Below are 14950 nucleotides of genomic sequence, written 5' to 3' on the forward strand. Positions count from 1 at the left end.
CGATGGAATCTCGTAGTGGCCCTCGAAGGATGTAGAATTTTGAAATATTTCCAAACATGAAAAGGTCGCCAATTACAATAAATTTCAAATGTCTCTGACAGATGAGTGATCAAGTGATACACCAGTTCCAAAAGTAAAGTTAAATCGGTCGAGGTTAGTACTTGCATGGGAGACTACTGGAGAAAAGCAGCCGGTGAGTTTTTTTTTTTTTGCAGTCTGCATCTCTTTGGTCTAAGCTGTTGAAACAGCGTGCAAAGTTGTCCAAACCGATTTCAAAGTTGGTAGATTTGAATGTTTATTTGATCTAAGTTGTTGTTATATCTAACCCTGCTGTTATAAAGTATCAAAAATGAATAAAATCCATTCGAAGCCTCCCATGTTAGCAGACTGTCATATGAGCCGGCTGTAAAATGAACAAACACACCCTGAGAATGTGAAAAGCTCTTGAAAATTCGGTGGATTTGCGTGTATATTCCCCCTAAGTCATTTCGTAAAGAACCCCGCAGTTAAATTTAGAACAAAAATATGTAAAAGTCTAAAAATACTATTTATGTTAGTACATTGTACCACTGCCCAGGCGCAAAGTGATTAACAAAGTGCATACAAAGTTGTGAAAATCCCGTGCAAAGTTGACAGATTTACATGGAAATGTTACCTATGTTGTTACATTATCGAGACCAGTAGTTAAAAGTTTGCGAAAGTGAATAAATATATCATAAAAGGCCGATGGAATCTCGTAGTGGCCCTCGAAGGATGTATTATTTTGAAATATTTCCAAACATGAAATGGTCGCCAATTACAATAATTTTCAAATGTCTCTGATAGATGAGTGGTCAGGTGATACACCAGTTCCAAAAGTAAAGTTAAATTGGTCGAGGTTAGTACTTGCATGGGAGACTACCGGAGAAAAGCAGCCGGTGAGTTTTTTCTTTTGCAGTCTGCATCTCTTTGGTCTAAGCTGTTGAAACAGCGTGCAAAGTTGTCCAAACCGATTTCAAAGTTGGTAGATTTGCGTGTTTATTTGATCTAAGTTGTTGTTATATCTAACCCTGCTGTTATAAAGTATGAAAAATGAATAAAATCCATTCGAAGCCTCCCATGTTAGCAGACTGTCATATGAGCCGGCTGTAAAATGAACAAACACACCCTGAGAATGTGAAAAGCTCTTAAAAATTCGGTGGATTTGCGTGTATATTCCCCCATAAGTCATTTCGTAAAGAACCCCGCAGTTAAATTTAGAACAAAAATATGTAAAAGTCTAAAAATACTATTTATGTTAGTACATTGTACCACTGCCCAGGCGCAAAGTGATTAACAAAGTGCATACAAAGTTGTGAAAATCCCGTGCAAAGTTGACAGATTTACATGGAAATGTTACCTATGTTGTTACATTATCGAGACCAGTAGTTAAAAGTTTGCGAAAGTGAATAAATATATCATAAAAGGCCGATGGAATCTCGTAGTGGCCCGCGAAGGATGTAGAATTTTGAAATATTTCCAAACATGAAATGGTCGCCAATTACAATAAATTTCAAGTGTCTCTGACAGATGAGTGATCAGGTGATACACCAGTTCCAAAAGTAAAGTTAAATCGGTCGAGGTTAGTACTTGCATGGGAGACTACCGGAGAAAAGCAGCCGGTGAGTTTTTTTTGCAGTCTGCATCTCTTTGGTCTAAGCTGTTTAAACAGCGTGCCAAGTTGTCCAAACCGATTTCAAAGTTGGTAGATTTGCGTGTTTATTTGATCTAAGTTGTTGTTATATCTAACCCTGCTGTTATAAAGTATGAAAAATGAATAAAATCCATTCGAAGCCATGTTAGCAGACTGTCATATGAGCCGGCTGTAAAATGAACAAACGCACCCTGAGAATGTGAAAAGCTCTTGAAAATTCGGTGGATTTGCGTGTATATTCCCCCCTAAGTCATTTCGTAAAGAACCCCGCAGTTAAATTTAGAACAAAAATATGTAAAAGTCTAAAAATACTATTTATGTTAGTACATTGTACCACTGCCCAGGCGCAAAGTGATTAACAAAGTGCATACAAAGTTGTGAAAATCCCGTGCAAAGTTGACAGATTTACATGGAAATGTTACCTATGTTGTTACATTATCGAGACCAGTAGTTAAAAGTTTGCGAAAGTGAATAAATATATCATAAAAGGCCGATGGAATCTCGTAGTGGCCCGCGAAGGATGTAGAATTTTGAAATATTTCCAAACATGAAATGGTCGCCAATTACAATAAATTTCAAGTGTCTCTGACAGATGAGTGATCAGGTGATACACCAGTTCCAAAAGTAAAGTTAAATCGGTCGAGGTTAGTACTTGCATGGGAGACTACCGGAGAAAAGCAGCCGGTGAGTTTTTTCTTTTGCAGTCTGCATCTCTTTGGTCTAAGCTGTTGGTAGATTTGCGTGTTTATTTGATCTAAGTTGTTGTTATATCTAACCCTGCTGTTATAAAGTATGAAAAATGAATAAAATCCATTCGAAGCCTCCCATTTAAGCAGACTGTCATATGAGCCGGCTGTAAAATGAACAAACACACCCTGAGAATGTGAAAAGCTCTTGAAAATTCGGTTGATTTGCGTGTATATTCCCCCCTAAGTCATTTCGTAAAGAACCCCGCAGTTAAATTTAGAACAAAAATATGTAAAAGTCTAAAAATACTATTTATGTTAGTACATTGTACCACTGCCCAGGCGCAAAGTGATTAACAAAGTGCATACAAAGTTGTGAAAATCCCGTGCAAAGTTGACAGATTTACATGGAAATGTTACCTATGTTGTTACATTATCGAGACCAGTAGTTAAAAGTTTGCGAAAGTGAATAAATATATCATAAAAGGCCGATGGAATCTCGTAGTGGCCCACGAAGGATGTAGAATTTTGAAATATTTCCAAACATGAAATGGTCGCCAATTCCAAGAAATTTCAAGTGTCTCTGACAGATGAGTGATCAGGTGATACACCAGTTCCAAAAGTAAAGTTAAATCGGTCGAGGTTAGTACTTGCATGGGAGACTACCGGAGAAAAGCAGCCGGTGAGTTTTTTTTGCAGTCTGCATCTCTTTGGTCTAAGCTGTTTAAACAGCGTGCCAAGTTGTCCAAACCGATTTCAAAGTTGGTAGATTTGCGTGTTTATTTGATCTAAGTTGTTGTTATATCTAACCCTGCTGTTATAAAGTATGAAAAATGAATAAAATCCATTCGAAGCCATGTTAGCAGACTGTCATATGAGCCAGCTGTAAAATGAACAAACGCACCCTGAGAATGTGAAAAGCTCTTGAAAATTCGGTGGATTTGCGTGTATATTCCCCCCTAAGTCATTTCGTAAAGAACCCCGCAGTTAAATTTAGAACAAAAATATGTAAAAGTCTAAAAATACTATTTATGTTAGTACATTGTACCACTGCCCAGGCGCAAAGTGATTAACAAAGTGCATACAAAGTTGTGAAAATCCCGTGCAAAGTTGACAGATTTACATGGAAATGTTACCTATGTTGTTACATTATCGAGACCAGTAGTTAAAAGTTTGCGAAAGTGAATAAATATATCATAAAAGGCCGATGGAATCTCGTAGTGGCCCTCGAAGGATGTATTATTTTGAAATATTTCCAAACATGAAATGGTCGCCAATTACAATAATTTTCAAATGTCTCTGATAGATGAGTGGTCAGGTGATACACCAGTTCCAAAAGTAAAGTTAAATTGGTCGAGGTTAGTACTTGCATGGGAGACTACCGGAGAAAAGCAGCCGGTGAGTTTTTTCTTTTGCAGTCTGCATCTCTTTGGTCGAAGCTGTTGAAACAGCGTGCAAAGTTGTCCAAACCGATTTCAAAGTTGGTAGATTTGCGTGTTTATTTGATCTAAGTTGTTGTTATATCTAACCCTGCTGTTATAAAGTATGAAAAATGAATAAAATCCATTCGAAGCCTCCCATGTTAGCAGACTGTCATATGAGCCGGCTGTAAAATGAACAAACACACCCTGAGAATGTGAAAAGCTCTTGAAAATTCGGTGGATTTGCGTGTATATTCCCCCCTAAGTCATTTCGTAAAGAACCCCGCAGTTAAATTTAGAACAAAAATATGTAAAAGTCTAAAAATACTATTTATGTTAGTACATTGTACCACTGCCCAGGCGCAAAGTGATTAACAAAGTGCATACAAAGTTGTGAAAATCCCGTGCAAAGTTGACAGATTTACATGGAAATGTTACCTATGTTGTTACATTATCGAGACCAGTAGTTAAAAGTTTGCGAAAGTGAATAAATATATCATAAAAGGCCGATGGAATCTCGTAGTGGCCCTCGAAGGATGTAGAATTTTGAAATATTTCCAAACATGAAATGGTCGCCAATTACAATAAATTTCAAATGTCTCTGACAGATGAGTGATCAGGTGATACACCAGTTCCAAAAGTAAAGTTAAATTGGTCGAGGTTAGTACTTGCATGGGAGACTACCGGAGAAAAGCAGCCGGTGAGTTTTTTCTTTTGCAGTCTGCATCTCTTTGGTCGAAGCTGTTGAAACAGCGTGCAAAGTTGTCCAAACCGATTTCAAAGTTGGTAGATTTGCGTGTTTATTTGATCTAAGTTGTTGTTATATCTAACCCTGCTGTTATAAAGTATGAAAAATGAATAAAATCCATTCGAAGCCTCCCATGTTAGCAGACTGTCATATGAGCCGGCTGTAAAATGAACAAACACACCCTGAGAATGTGAAAAGCTCTTGAAAATTCGGTGGATTTGCGTGTATATTCCCCCCTAAGTCATTTCGTAAAGAACCCCGCAGTTAAATTTAGAACAAAAATATGTAAAAGTCTAAAAATACTATTTATGTTAGTACATTGTACCACTGCCCAGGCGCAAAGTGATTAACAAAGTGCATACAAAGTTGTGAAAATCCCGTGCAAAGTTGACAGATTTACATGGAAATGTTACCTATGTTGTTACATTATCGAGACCAGTAGTTAAAAGTTTGCGAAAGTGAATAAATATATCATAAAAGGCCGATGGAATCTCGTAGTGGCCCGCGAAGGATGTAGAATTTTGAAATATTTCCAAACATGAAATGGTCGCCAATTACAATAAATTTCAAGTGTCTCTGACAGATGAGTGATCAGGTGATACACCAGTTCCAAAAGTAAAGTTAAATCGGTCGAGGTTAGTACTTGCATGGGAGACTACCGGAGAAAAGCAGCCGGTGAGTTTTTTCTTTTGCAGTCTGCATCTCTTTGGTCTAAGCTGTTGGTAGATTTGCGTGTTTATTTGATCTAAGTTGTTGTTATATCTAACCCTGCTGTTATAAAGTATGAAAAATGAATAAAATCCATTCGAAGCCTCCCATTTAAGCAGACTGTCATATGAGCCGGCTGTAAAATGAACAAACACACCCTGAGAATGTGAAAAGCTCTTGAAAATTCGGTTGATTTGCGTGTATATTCCCCCCTAAGTCATTTCGTAAAGAACCCCGCAGTTAAATTTAGAACAAAAATATGTAAAAGTCTAAAAATACTATTTATGTTAGTACATTGTACCACTGCCCAGGCGCAAAGTGATTAACAAAGTGCATACAAAGTTGTGAAAATCCCGTGCAAAGTTGACAGATTTACATGGAAATGTTACCTATGTTGTTACATTATCGAGACCAGTAGTTAAAAGTTTGCGAAAGTGAATAAATATATCATAAAAGGCCGATGGAATCTCGTAGTGGCCCACGAAGGATGTAGAATTTTGAAATATTTCCAAACATGAAATGGTCGCCAATTCCAAGAAATTTCAAGTGTCTCTGACAGATGAGTGATCAGGTGATACACCAGTTCCAAAAGTAAAGTTAAATCGGTCGAGGTTAGTACTTGCATGGGAGACTACCGGAGAAAAGCAGCCGGTGAGTTTTTTTTGCAGTCTGCATCTCTTTGGTCTAAGCTGTTTAAACAGCGTGCCAAGTTGTCCAAACCGATTTCAAAGTTGGTAGATTTGCGTGTTTATTTGATCTAAGTTGTTGTTATATCTAACCCTGCTGTTATAAAGTATGAAAAATGAATAAAATCCATTCGAAGCCATGTTAGCAGACTGTCATATGAGCCAGCTGTAAAATGAACAAACGCACCCTGAGAATGTGAAAAGCTCTTGAAAATTCGGTGGATTTGCGTGTATATTCCCCCCTAAGTCATTTCGTAAAGAACCCCGCAGTTAAATTTAGAACAAAAATATGTAAAAGTCTAAAAATACTATTTATGTTAGTACATTGTACCACTGCCCAGGCGCAAAGTGATTAACAAAGTGCATACAAAGTTGTGAAAATCCCGTGCAAAGTTGACAGATTTACATGGAAATGTTACCTATGTTGTTACATTATCGAGACCAGTAGTTAAAAGTTTGCGAAAGTGAATAAATATATCATAAAAGGCCGATGGAATCTCGTAGTGGCCCTCGAAGGATGTATTATTTTGAAATATTTCCAAACATGAAATGGTCGCCAATTACAATAATTTTCAAATGTCTCTGATAGATGAGTGGTCAGGTGATACACCAGTTCCAAAAGTAAAGTTAAATTGGTCGAGGTTAGTACTTGCATGGGAGACTACCGGAGAAAAGCAGCCGGTGAGTTTTTTCTTTTGCAGTCTGCATCTCTTTGGTCGAAGCTGTTGAAACAGCGTGCAAAGTTGTCCAAACCGATTTCAAAGTTGGTAGATTTGCGTGTTTATTTGATCTAAGTTGTTGTTATATCTAACCCTGCTGTTATAAAGTATGAAAAATGAATAAAATCCATTCGAAGCCTCCCATGTTAGCAGACTGTCATATGAGCCGGCTGTAAAATGAACAAACACACCCTGAGAATGTGAAAAGCTCTTGAAAATTCGGTGGATTTGCGTGTATATTCCCCCCTAAGTCATTTCGTAAAGAACCCCGCAGTTAAATTTAGAACAAAAATATGTAAAAGTCTAAAAATACTATTTATGTTAGTACATTGTACCACTGCCCAGGCGCAAAGTGATTAACAAAGTGCATACAAAGTTGTGAAAATCCCGTGCAAAGTTGACAGATTTACATGGAAATGTTACCTATGTTGTTACATTATCGAGACCAGTAGTTAAAAGTTTGCGAAAGTGAATAAATATATCATAAAAGGCCGATGGAATCTCGTAGTGGCCCTCGAAGGATGTAGAATTTTGAAATATTTCCAAACATGAAATGGTCGCCAATTACAATAAATTTCAAATGTCTCTGACAGATGAGTGATCAGGTGATACACCAGTTCCAAAAGTAAAGTTAAATTGGTCGAGGTTAGTACTTGCATGGGAGACTACCGGAGAAAAGCAGCCGGTGAGTTTTTTCTTTTGCAGTCTGCATCTCTTTGGTCGAAGCTGTTGAAACAGCGTGCAAAGTTGTCCAAACCGATTTCAAAGTTGGTAGATTTGCGTGTTTATTTGATCTAAGTTGTTGTTATATCTAACCCTGCTGTTATAAAGTATGAAAAATGAATAAAATCCATTCGAAGCCTCCCATGTTAGCAGACTGTCATATGAGCCGGCTGTAAAATGAACAAACACACCCTGAGAATGTGAAAAGCTCTTGAAAATTCGGTGGATTTGCGTGTATATTCCCCCCTAAGTCATTTCGTAAAGAACCCCGCAGTTAAATTTAGAACAAAAATATGTAAAAGTCTAAAAATACTATTTATGTTAGTACATTGTACCACTGCCCAGGCGCAAAGTGATTAACAAAGTGCATACAAAGTTGTGAAAATCCCGTGCAAAGTTGACAGATTTACATGGAAATGTTACCTATGTTGTTACATTATCGAGACCAGTAGTTAAAAGTTTGCGAAAGTGAATAAATATATCATAAAAGGCCGATGGAATCTCGTAGTGGCCCTCGAAGGATGTAGAATTTTGAAATATTTCCAAACATGAAATGGTCGCCAATTACAATAAATTTCAAATGTCTCTGACAGATGAGTGATCAGGTGATACACCAGTTCCAAAAGTAAAGTTAAATCGGTCGAGGTTAGTACTTGCATGGGAGACTACCGGAGAAAAGCAGCAGGTAAGTTTTTTTTTGCAGTCTGCATCTCTTTGGTCTAAGCTGTTGAAACAGCGTGCAAAGTTGTCCAAACCGATTTCAAAGTTGGTAGATTTGCGTGTTTATTTGATCTAAGTTGTTGTTATATCTAACCCTGCTGTTATAAAGTATGAAAAATGAATAAAATCCATTCGAAGCCTCCCATGTTAGCAGACTGTCATATGAGCCGGCTGTAAAATGAACAAACACACCCTGAGAATGTGAAAAGCTCTTGAAAATTCGGTGGATTTGCGTGTATATTCCCCCCTAAGTCATTTCGTAAAGAACCCCGCAGTTAAATTTAGAACAAAAATATGTAAAAGTCTAAAAATACTATTTATGTTAGTACATTGTACCACTGCCCAGGCGCAAAGTGATTAACAAAGTGCATACAAAGTTGTGAAAATCCCGTGCAAAGTTGACAGATTTACATGGAAATGTTACCTATGTTGTTACATTATCGAGACCAGTAGTTAAAAGTTTGCGAAAGTGAATAAATATATCATAAAAGGCCGATGGAATCTCGTAGTGGCCCTCGAAGGATGTAGAATTTTGAAATATTTCCAAACATGAAATGGTCGCCAATTACAATAAATTTCAAATGTCTCTGACAGATGAGTGATCAAGTGATACACCAGTTCCAAAAGTAAAGTTAAATCGGTCGAGGTTAGTACTTGCATGGGAGACTACCGGAGAAAAGTAGCCGGTGAGTTTTTTTTTGCAGTCTGCATCTCTTTGGTCTAAGCTGTTGAAACAGCGTGCAAAGTTGTCCAAACCGATTTCAAAGTTGGTAGATTTGAATGTTTATTTGATCTAAGTTGTTGTTATATCTAACCCTGCTGTTATAAAGTATCAAAAATGAATAAAATCCATTTTCAAGCCTCCCATGTTAGCAGACTGTCATATGAGCCGGCTGTAAAATGAACAAACACACCCTGAGAATGTGAAAAGCTCTTGAAAATTCGGTGGATTTGCGTGTATATTCCCCCCTAAGTCATTTCGTAAAGAACCCCGCAGTTAAATTTAGAACAAAAATATGTAAAAGTCTAAAAATACTATTTATGTTAGTACATTGTACCACTGCCCAGGCGCAAAGTGATTAACAAAGTGCATACAAAGTTGTGAAAATCCCGTGCAAAGTTGACAGATTTACATGGAAATGTTACCTATGTTGTTACATTATCGAGACCAGTAGTTAAAAGTTTGCGAAAGTGAATAAATATATCATAAAAGGCCGATGGAATCTCGTAGTGGCCCTTGAAGGATGTAGAATTTTGAAATATTTCCAAACATGAAATGGTCGCCAATTACAATAAATTTCACATGTCTCTGACAGATGAGTGGTCAGGTGATACACCAGTTCCAAAAGTAAAGTTAAATCGGTCGAGGTTAGTACTTGCATGGGAGACTACCGGAGAAAAGCAGCCGGTGAGTTTTTTTTTGCAGTCTGCATCTCTTTGGTCTAAACTGTAGAAACAGCGTGCAAAGTTGTCCAAACCGATTTCAAAGTTGGTAGATTTGCGTGTTTATTTGATCTAAGTTGTTGGTATATCTAACCCTGCTGTTATAAAGTATGAAAAATGAATAAAATCCATTCGAAGCCTCCCATGTTAGCAGTCTGTCATATGAGCCGGCTGTAAAATGAACAAACACACCCTGAGAATGTGAAAAGCTCTTGAAAATTCGGTGGATTTGCGTGTATATTCCCCCCAAAGTCATTTCGTAAAGAACCCCGCAGTTAAATTTAGAACAAAAATATGTAAAAGTCTAAAAATACTATTTATGTTAGTACATTGTACCACTGCCCAGGCGCAAAGTGATTAACAAAGTGCATACAAAGTTGTGAAAATCCCGTGCAAAGTTGACAGATTTACATGGAAATGTTACCTATGTTGTTACATTATCGAGACCAGTAGTTAAAAGTTTGCGAAAGTGAATAAATATATCATAAAAGGCCGATGGAATCTCGTAGTGGCCCTCGAAGGATGTAGAATTTTGAAATATTTCCAAACATGAAATGGTCGCCAATTACAATAAATTTCAAATGTCTCTGACAGATGAGTGGTCAGGTGATACACCAGTTCCAAAAGTAAAGTTAAATCGGTCGAGGTTAGTACTTGCATGGGAGACTACCGGAGAAAAGCAGCCAGTGATTTTTTTTGCAGTCTGCATCTCTTTGGTCTAAGCTGTTGAAACAGCGTGCAAAGTTGTCCAAACCGATTTCAAAGTTGGTAGATTTGAATGTTTATTTGATCTAAGTTGTTGTTATATCTAACCCTGCTGTTATAAAGTATGAAAAATGAATAAAATCCATTCGAAGCCTCCCATGTTAGCAGACTGTCATATGAGCCAGCTGTAAAATGAACAAAAACACCCTGAGAATGTGAAAAGCTCTTGAAAATTCGGTGGATTTGCGTGTATATTCCCCCCTAAGTCATTTCGTAAAGAACCCCGCAGTTAAATTTAGAACAAAAATATGTAAAAGTCTAAAAATACTATTTATGTTAGTACATTGTACCACTGCCCAGGCGCAAAGTGATTAACAAAGTGCATACAAAGTTGTGAAAATCCCGTGCAAAGTTGACAGATTTACATGGAAATGTTACCTATGTTGTTACATTATCGAGACCAGTAGTTAAAAGTTTGCGAAAGTGAATAAATATATCATAAAAGGCCGATGGAATCTCGTAGTGGCCCTCGAAGGATGTATTATTTTGAAATATTTCCAAACATGAAATGGTCGCCAATTACAATAATTTTCAAATGTCTCTGATAGATGAGTGGTCAGGTGATACACCAGTTCCAAAAGTAAAGTTAAATTGGTCGAGGTTAGTACTTGCATGGGAGACTACCGGAGAAAAGCAGCCGGTGAGTTTTTTCTTTTGCAGTCTGCATCTCTTTGGTCGAAGCTGTTGAAACAGCGTGCAAAGTTGTCCAAACCGATTTCAAAGTTGGTAGATTTGCGTGTTTATTTGATCTAAGTTGTTGTTATATCTAACCCTGCTGTTATAAAGTATGAAAAATGAATAAAATCCATTCGAAGCCTCCCATGTTAGCAGACTGTCATATGAGCCGGCTGTAAAATGAACAAACACACCCAGAGAATGTGAAAAGCTCTTGAAAATTCGGTGGATTTGCGTGTATATTCCCCCCTAAGTCATTTCGTAAAGAACCCCGCAGTTAAATTTAGAACAAAAATATGTAAAAGTCTAAAAATACTATTTATGTTAGTACATTGTACCACTGCCCAGGCGCAAAGTGATTAACAAAGTGCATACAAAGTTGTGAAAATCCCGTGCAAAGTTGACAGATTTACATGGAAATGTTACCTATGTTGTTACATTATCGAGACCAGTAGTTAAAAGTTTGCGAAAGTGAGTAAATATATCATAAAAGGCCGATGGAATCTCGTAGTGGCCCTCGAAGGATGTAGAATTTTGAAATATTTCCAAACATGAAATGGTCGCCAATTACAATAAATTTCACATGTCTCTGACAGATGAGTGGTCAGGTGATACACCAGTTCCAAAAGTAAAGTTAAATCGGTCGAGGTTAGTACTTGCATGGGAGACTACCGGAGAAAAGCAGCCGGTGAGTTTTTTTTTGCAGTCTGCATCTCTTTGGTCTAAACTGTAGAAACAGCGTGCAAAGTTGTCCAAACCGATTTCAAAGTTGGTAGATTTGCGTGTTTATTTGATCTAAGTTGTTGGTATATCTAACCCTGCTGTTATAAAGTATGAAAAATGAATAAAATCCATTCGAAGCCTCCCATGTTAGCAGACTGTCATATGAGCCGGCTGTAAAATGAACAAACACACCCTGAGAATGTGAAAAGCTCTTGAAAATTCGGTGGATTTGCGTGTATATTCCCCCCTAAGTCATTTCGTAAAGAACCCCGCAGTTAAATTTAGAACAAAAATATGTAAAAGTCTAAAAATACTATTTATGTTAGTACATTGTACCACTGCCCAGGCGCAAAGTGATTAACAAAGTGCATACAAAGTTGTGAAAATCCCGTGCAAAGTTGACAGATTTACATGGAAATGTTACCTATGTTGTTACATTATCGAGACCAGTAGTTAAAAGTTTGCGAAAGTGAATAAATATATCATAAAAGGCCGATGGAATCTCGTAGTGGCCCTCGAAGGATGTAGAATTTTGAAATATTTCCAAACATGAAATGGTCGCCAATTACAATAAATTTCAAATGTCTCTGACAGATGAGTGGTCAGGTGATACACCAGTTCCAAAAGTAAAGTTAAATCGGTCGAGGTTAGTACTTGCATGGGAGACTACCGGAGAAAAGCAGCCAGTGATTTTTTTTGCAGTCTGCATCTCTTTGGTCTAAGCTGTTGAAACAGCGTGCAAAGTTGTCCAAACCGATTTCAAAGTTGGTAGATTTGAATGTTTATTTGATCTAAGTTGTTGTTATATCTAACCCTGCTGTTATAAAGTATGAAAAATGAATAAAATCCATTCGAAGCCTCCCATGTTAGCAGACTGTCATATGAGCCAGCTGTAAAATGAACAAAAACACCCTGAGAATGTGAAAAGCTCTTGAAAATTCGGTGGATTTGCGTGTATATTCCCCCCTAAGTCATTTCGTAAAGAACCCCGCAGTTAAATTTAGAACAAAAATATGTAAAAGTCTAAAAATACTATTTATGTTAGTACATTGTACCACTGCCCAGGCGCAAAGTGATTAACAAAGTGCATACAAAGTTGTGAAAATCCCGTGCAAAGTTGACAGATTTACATGGAAATGTTACCTATGTTGTTACATTATCGAGACCAGTAGTTAAAAGTTTGCGAAAGTGAATAAATATATCATAAAAGGCCGATGGAATCTCGTAGTGGCCCTCGAAGGATGTATTATTTTGAAATATTTCCAAACATGAAATGGTCGCCAATTACAATAATTTTCAAATGTCTCTGATAGATGAGTGGTCAGGTGATACACCAGTTCCAAAAGTAAAGTTAAATTGGTCGAGGTTAGTACTTGCATGGGAGACTACCGGAGAAAAGCAGCCGGTGAGTTTTTTCTTTTGCAGTCTGCATCTCTTTGGTCGAAGCTGTTGAAACAGCGTGCAAAGTTGTCCAAACCGATTTCAAAGTTGGTAGATTTGCGTGTTTATTTGATCTAAGTTGTTGTTATATCTAACCCTGCTGTTATAAAGTATGAAAAATGAATAAAATCCATTCGAAGCCTCCCATGTTAGCAGACTGTCATATGAGCCGGCTGTAAAATGAACAAACACACCCAGAGAATGTGAAAAGCTCTTGAAAATTCGGTGGATTTGCGTGTATATTCCCCCCTAAGTCATTTCGTAAAGAACCCCGCAGTTAAATTTAGAACAAAAATATGTAAAAGTCTAAAAATACTATTTATGTTAGTACATTGTACCACTGCCCAGGCGCAAAGTGATTAACAAAGTGCATACAAAGTTGTGAAAATCCCGTGCAAAGTTGACAGATTTACATGGAAATGTTACCTATGTTGTTACATTATCGAGACCAGTAGTTAAAAGTTTGCGAAAGTGAGTAAATATATCATAAAAGGCCGATGGAATCTCGTAGTGGCCCTCGAAGGATGTAGAATTTTGAAATATTTCCAAACATGAAATGGTCGCCAATTACAATAAATTTCACATGTCTCTGACAGATGAGTGGTCAGGTGATACACCAGTTCCAAAAGTAAAGTTAAATCGGTCGAGGTTAGTACTTGCATGGGAGACTACCGGAGAAAAGCAGCCGGTGAGTTTTTTTTTGCAGTCTGCATCTCTTTGGTCTAAACTGTAGAAACAGCGTGCAAAGTTGTCCAAACCGATTTCAAAGTTGGTAGATTTGCGTGTTTATTTGATCTAAGTTGTTGGTATATCTAACCCTGCTGTTATAAAGTATGAAAAATGAATAAAATCCATTCGAAGCCTCCCATGTTAGCAGACTGTCATATGAGCCGGCTGTAAAATGAACAAACACACCCTGAGAATGTGAAAAGCTCTTGAAAATTCGGTGGATTTGCGTGTATATTCCCCCCTAAGTCATTTCGTAAAGAACCCCGCAGTTAAATTTAGAACAAAAATATGTAAAAGTCTAAAAATACTATTTATGTTAGTACATTGTACCACTGCCCAGGCGCAAAGTGATTAACAAAGTGCATACAAAGTTGTGAAAATCCCGTGCAAAGTTGACAGATTTACATGGAAATGTTACCTATGTTGTTACATTATCGAGACCAGTAGTTAAAAGTTTGCGAAAGTGAATAAATATATCATAAAAGGCCGATGGAATCTCGTAGTGGCCCTCGAAGGATGTAGAATTTTGAAATATTTCCAAACATGAAATGGTCGCCAATTACAATAAATTTCAAATGTCTCTGACAGATGAGTGATCAAGTGATACACCAGTTCCAAAATTAAAGTTAAATCGGTCGAGGTTAGTACTTGCTTGGGAGACTACTGGAGAAAAGCAGCCGGTGAGTTTTTTTTTTGCAGTCTGCATCTCTTTGGTCTAAGCTGTTGAAACAGCGTGCAAAGTTGTCCAAACCGATTTCAAAGTTGGTAGATTTGAATGTTTATTTGATCTAAGTTGTTGTTATATCTAACCCTGCTGTTATAAAGTATCAAAAATGAATAAAATCCATTCGAAGCCTCCCATGTTAGCAGACTGTCATATGAGCCGGCTGTAAAATGAACAAACACACCCTGAGAATGTGAAAAGCTCTTGAAAATTCGGTGGATTTGCGTGTATATTCCCCCCTAAGTCATTTCGTAAAGAACCCCGCAGTTAAATTTAGAACAAAAATATGTAAAAGTCTAAAAATACTATTTATGTTAGTACATTGTACCACTGCCCAGGCGCAAAGTGATTAACAAAGTGCATACAAA

This window comes from Saccoglossus kowalevskii, chromosome 11 (genome assembly GCF_978046115.1).
Source record: "Saccoglossus kowalevskii chromosome 11, keSacKowa6.1, whole genome shotgun sequence".
In the NCBI taxonomy this organism is placed as follows: Eukaryota; Metazoa; Hemichordata; class Enteropneusta; family Harrimaniidae; genus Saccoglossus; species Saccoglossus kowalevskii.